Source organism: Sus scrofa, chromosome 2 (assembly GCF_054392235.1).
Source record: "Sus scrofa isolate SSC_HxYL_T2T_F1_AM1 chromosome 2, Sscrofa_HxYL_maternal_Yorkshire_Landrace_v2.0, whole genome shotgun sequence".
Classification (NCBI taxonomy): domain Eukaryota; kingdom Metazoa; phylum Chordata; class Mammalia; order Artiodactyla; family Suidae; genus Sus; species Sus scrofa.
This window is the reverse complement of record NC_139384.1, coordinates 9,217,643-9,223,642: the sequence shown is the minus strand read 5'-3', so window position 1 is coordinate 9,223,642 and position 6,000 is coordinate 9,217,643.

Sequence of the window (6,000 nt, the reverse complement as noted above, 5' to 3'; positions counted from 1 at the left end):
GGGGCTTAGGGACCCACCGGGGTTAATAGGGCTCGCTTCGGCGCCACCCCCTCCCTCGGAAGCGTGAACCTGGCCACAAACAAATTCCCTATGCCAGCCCCCTCCCCGCCCCCCAGGGTCTTCCCTCCCCTTTTTCCTCCCGGCTGTACCCTGCGCCCCACCCCACTCCGCCAACGCTGGAGCCAGGGGCCCAAGGCACCCCAGAGGTGAGTAAAATCTGCCTGGCAACAAGTCACGGGAACCCGGGTGCAGCCCGGCGATTGGCTGTTCGGTTGAACGGGGCGGGGCGCAGATGCTCCCGAGAGACAGCCCTCCTCGGCCCCCCGCCAGGTCCCTCCCTTCTCGCCCCATCGCACTTCTCCCGGACCTCGGGCCTCCCCGAGGCTCTCTTACTCCTTGGACACCGGCGGTCCCCTTATTACACTATGGGGGACTTAAGTAAGAGTGTCATGTGGTTGGAGTGGATAACTTGACATTGCAAGAGTGCTGTTTTGTTTAGGTTGTAAATTCATTTGGGGCGCTGGAGGGACTTATGGGGAGCGGGGCTGAAGCCCCCGCAAAGCCCTTTGGCACTGTCCCGGCTCCCCGTAGGTCCTCTCATCTTCCCTTCCCACTCCAAGCCCTGTCACGTTCCCAGCTGCGCGTTCCAAACTTCCCCCCTTTCCCGCTCCTCCCCCTGCCTGCTCGCTCCCGCCCACTCCAAGCCCCCTCCCCCACCCCACCCACACCGTACCCAACCCCACCCAACCCCACCCCACCCCAGCCACACCACCTCTGCCGTCCCCTGTCCCGGCCTCGCGCTTCTCTTTCTCCCTGTAGATTGCTTTTTACTTCCTTCTTCCTACGGGAGCCCCCATATCTCCGGAGCAAAGAGCCAGTGGTCCAGCCTCTTGGAGGCTGCAGTTCCTTCCCCTTTCCCTTGAGAGAGGGTTGGGGGATGAGGGCCGGGGTGGGGATGGGTGTGGACAGACAGGTCCACCTGTCTGCTCCCACCGCTGATGGTTCGCAAGTTCTCAAGATGGGCTGGAGTCCAGGAGGCTGGGAGGCGAAGAAGGGGGGCTGTCCACTCTTGGGAAAAACTCTGGCCTGCCCCAAACTCCTCTCCGGAGCCTCTTCACATCCCCAGGCCCTGACCCCAGAGAAGAGCCCCGCGGGGCCCCCAGTGGCCTGCATTCTCACAGCTGGGGGGCAGCCACTCCACTGGGTGGGATGGTGCAAGAGGCCCCCAGGCAGCCTGGACTGGCTAGTTATAATGCAAATGCTTTGGTTGTAGTTTCTCCCGTATTTATCATCATCCTGCAAGAGTGAAGAGGAAAAGACCCAGGGCAACTCAGAGCAGAAGGGCTGGCGGCAGCTGAGGAGCTGAATCGGGGCCAAGGATTCACTTCGCTTGAGTCTCGGCGCCTCCTTCTAACCCCTACATGGGCAAATGAGTGAGAGCCCTTTTTCTGGGCTGGACCAGAAACCAGCCAAGCTGCTGCAGGGGTCTCCAGTTTCTACCTCCAAGCTGTGTGACCTTACACATAATTGCTCAGCCTCTCTGAGCCTCAGTTTTTCTAGGTCTGTGAGAAAAATGATACCCCCTCATGGGGTGATTGTGGAAATGAAGAGATAAAGCATGTACAATGCATAGTCAGTGCCCCACACAAAGTAGGTATTCAGTAGAAACGGCTATTTACCATTTGCCAAGCATAGTATTGTGTTAACTTCATCATCCTCGCAATGTATCACCCTGTTTTATTTTATTTTTTATTTTTATTTTTTTTCTTTTAAGGGTCGCACCTGCGGCACATGGAGGTTCCCAGGCTAGGGGTCGAATCGGAGCTGTATCCACCAGCCTACACCACAGCCACAGCAACATCATATCCAAGGGGCGTCTGCGACCTACACCACAGCTCATGGCAACACTGGATCCTCAACCCACTGAATGAGGCCAGGGACTGAACCCGAGTCCTCGTGGATGCTAATCAGGTTAGTTACCACTGCGCCACCACCGGAACCCCACCCCTGTTTTATAGATAAGGAAACTGAGGCACAGAGTGGTTTAGTAACTTGCCCAAGATCACACAGCTAGGAAGGAGTAGAATGAATGGCGAGCTGTCATCATCATCATAATTATTGTTATTCCCCTATTAGACCGTAGGCTCCCTGAGGAAAGGGGCTTTGCACATAGGTATTTAATAACTACTTTTTTTTTTGTTTTTTGTTTTTTTGTTTTTTTAGGGCCACGCTTGCAGCATATGGAAGTTCCCAGGCTAGGGGTCAAAACGGAGCTGTAGCCACTGGCCTACACCACAACCACAGCAACACGGGATCTGAGCCTTGTCTTCAACCCACACCACAGCTCACGCAACTCCGGATCCTTAACCCACTGAGCGAGGCTTAACCCACTGAGCGAGGGATCAAACCCTCGTCCTCACGGATGTTAGTCAGCTTTGTTAACCGCTGAGCCACGACAGGAACTCCCTTAATAACTACGTTAGTTCTTAAAAGGGCAAGGCCCTACGCATTTCAAAAGACAGCTTCCATTTCCTAAAAGCTCACCAGAAGAAGAAATTCCCAGCTTCCTCAGGGAAGCAGCCTTGGCACCAAGAGGAAAAAAAAAAAATTTGTTTGTTTGTTTGGTTTAATCAGGAAGCTTGATTAATCTAGAGTCACCTCTTCCAGCTCTAAGACTGAGACCTCACTTTTCTGTCGGCTTTTTGCCAGGTAAGTGAGAATCTGCTAAGGACCACCAGACCCTGTTCCAAAAAAAGATCTTTTCTTATTTTTTTTTTTTTTTTTTTTTTTTTTTTTGTCTTTTTGCCTTTTCTAGGGCCACTCCCATGGCATATGGAGGCTCCCAGGCTAGGGGTCGAATCGGAGCTGTAGTCGCCAGCCTACGCCACAGCCACAGCAACATGGGATCCATGCTGCATCTGCGACCTACACCACAGCTCACAGCAATGCCGGATCCTTAACCTACTGAGCAAGGCCAGGGATCGAACTCGAAACCTCATGGTTCCTAGTCGGATTCCTAGTTAGCCACTGCGCCACGACGGGAACTCCGAGAAGATCTTTTCATTCTTCACCCTTTCCCATCCTTGGGCCCACAGCTGGGAAGGTTTTCCATGAAGGGCCAGCCTCAAGCTTGTGGTGGAAAATAGCAGAGGTTTTTAAAGGGAACTGAAACCACCCTTCTTAGCAGAATGTTCCCCACACATTTGCTGCGGCCCATGGCAGCGCCTCTGCTGGGAGCGGTCAGCCCTGGGAAGTTCTAGCAAATGCCTGACGCCTTGGGAAGATTCAGAGGCTGGTAAACAGCTCTGGCATTCCCAGCCCGTGGCAGGCATTCGTGTGCGGAATTCTGTGTCCTCGTGAGGACACACAGAGCGCTCTGTGCTGCAAAGCCAGAAGCCAGAGCTCCCATTTTCCAAACCCCAGCCAGAGAGCACGCCAAGGCCGAGGAGCCCGGGCCACCGGCCCTTTCAAGTATGCTTGCGAAATAAACTTGCCCAAACTTGGACTTCTTTCTTGAAAACTTGGATTTACTTGTTAACTCCAACGGAGCGGGGGCTGGGGGGGGGGGCAACATGGCACTGGTACAATGGAGAAACTGGGCATCTCCTCCTCCACCACCAAGGGATCCCAGGCACGAGGGTCCTGAGCAGTGACCCCACACCACTTCCGCAGGATCCCTGCCCCAGATGCATAACCTGAACCTCAGCATAAGGAAACATCATTAGACAAGCCCACACTGCAGGACATTTCTGCAAAACAACTGGCCCTGTACGCTTCAAAAATCTCAGTGTTGCAGTTCCCATCATGGCTCAGCGGTTAACAAATCTGACTAGCATCCATGAGGATGCAGGATTGATCCCTGGCCTCGATCAGTGGGTTAAGGATCCAGCGTTGCCTTGAACCGTGGTGTAGGTCGCAGACTCGGCTCGGATCCTGCTTTACTATGGCTGTGGCATGGGCCTGCAGCTACAGCTCCGATTCGACCCCTAGCCTGGGAACCTCCATATGCCCAGGGTGTGGCCCTAAAAAGCAAAAAAAAAAAAAAAAACTCAGCATCACAAATGACAAAAAAAAAAAAAAAAAAAAAAAAGTGGAGGAACTTCCAGATGGAAGAAACTAAAAAGACCCATGATTTTCTTTTTAGGGCCACACCTGAGGCATACGGAAGGTCCCAGGCTAGGGGTCGAATGGGAACTGCAGCTGCCAGCCTACACCACAGCCACAGCCACAGGATCCGAGCCACACCTGCGCCCTCTGCTGCAGCTCCCAGCAATGCTGGATCCTTAACCCACTGAGCAAAGCCAGGGATCAAACCCGCATGGATACTAGTCGGGTTCTTAACCTGCTGAGCCACAGGAGGAACTCTGGGATCGTGGATGGTTGAAGCCTAAATGAGAAAAAAAAAAAAGGACATTGCTATAAGAAAATTGTATTTATTGGGGCAATTGGTAACACTTAGATGTGGACAATATATCAGATAATAATAACAATGTTAAGTTTCCTGAATTGGGCTATTCTGTTGTATTTATGTAAGAGAATGTCCCTGCATGCTGAAAGGGAAGGGTCAGGAGGTTTGCAGTTCACTCTCAAATGATTCAGCAAGTTTAATGATTTTTTTTTTTTTTTTTTTTTTTGCCTTTTCTAGGGCCGCTCCCGCAGCATATGGAGATTCCCAGGCTAGAGGTCTAATCGAAGGTGTAGCAACCGGCCTACACCAGAGCCACAGCAACACGGGATCCGAGCCGCGTCTGCAACCTACACCACAGCTCACGGCAACACCAGATCCTTCACCCACTGAGCGAGACCGAGGACCGAACCCGCCACCTCATGGTTCCTAGTCAGATCTGTTAACCACTGAGCCACGACGGGAACTCCAGTATAATGATAATGATAACATCTATCTAGAGAGATATGAAAACCAACAAGGTAAAACTGGGAAGTCTAAGTGAAAGGTCTATGGACATTCACTGTATCCTTCTTGCAACTTCTCGGCAGGCTTGAATTCAGAATAAATTCATTTCGTTTTTAAAGGCCCATCCGTTGCAAGCTTAGCTTCCTCTCATGTCACGGCTGGCGTGCGATGCCAGAGAGCTGAGATAGGGATGGAGAAGTGAGACACACGTGTCAGCAACATGCAAAGTCCTGAGGGTGCAGCGCTTTGGCTTTGGGACACTGGGGACATGGCCGTATTTCAACAGTTCTGTTGCTCAAAACATTCGAGTCAAGTTACCAACCACTCGGGAAGATTAATTGCGCTTCATTGTAATCATGCCTTGCTTTTGACCCCGAACAGCCCCATCCACCTAAATTAACCAGGCTTGCTTCTGAAAGGATCGTAGACTATTGGAACTGGCCAGGGCCTTAAAGAAGCCATGCCTTATCCATGTTACAAATCGGGAAACCGAGGCTCACAGAGGGACTTTAATTGGCCCAGTCACGGCTCATCCCATTGACTCTCAGGCCCGTGCTCTCTTCAGATTTCTGTCCTGGGAAACCTGGAGTATCTTCCAGGCCCTCTGGTTATTTGCAACCCTCAAGAGAGGAAGATTTGAAGATCCCATCATGGCTCAGCAGAAATGAATCTGACTAGCATCCATGAGGATGCAGGTTCGATCCCTGGCCTCGCTCGCTCAGTGGGTTAAGGATCTGGCGTTGCCGTGAGCTGCGCTGTAGGCTGGCGGCCACAGCTCCGATTCGACTCCTAGCCTGGGAACCTCCATATGCCTCGGGTACAGCCCTAAAGAGACAAAAAAGAGACACAGAGAGAGAGAGAGAGAGGGGAAGATTTGTGTTTCCCCAGAGAAACTGGTTTGGTTGTATTTTAAGATTGGTTTGTTTTTTCCCCCCGGCCAGGGATTGAACCCAAGCCACAGCAGTGACCTGAGCTGCTGCACTGACAATGTCAGATCCTTAACCCACTGCACCACAAAGGAACTCCTTTTTTGGTTGTTATTTTTTTAAAATGTACAGGTGACATTGAGAGCAGTTCCAAAAGAGAGG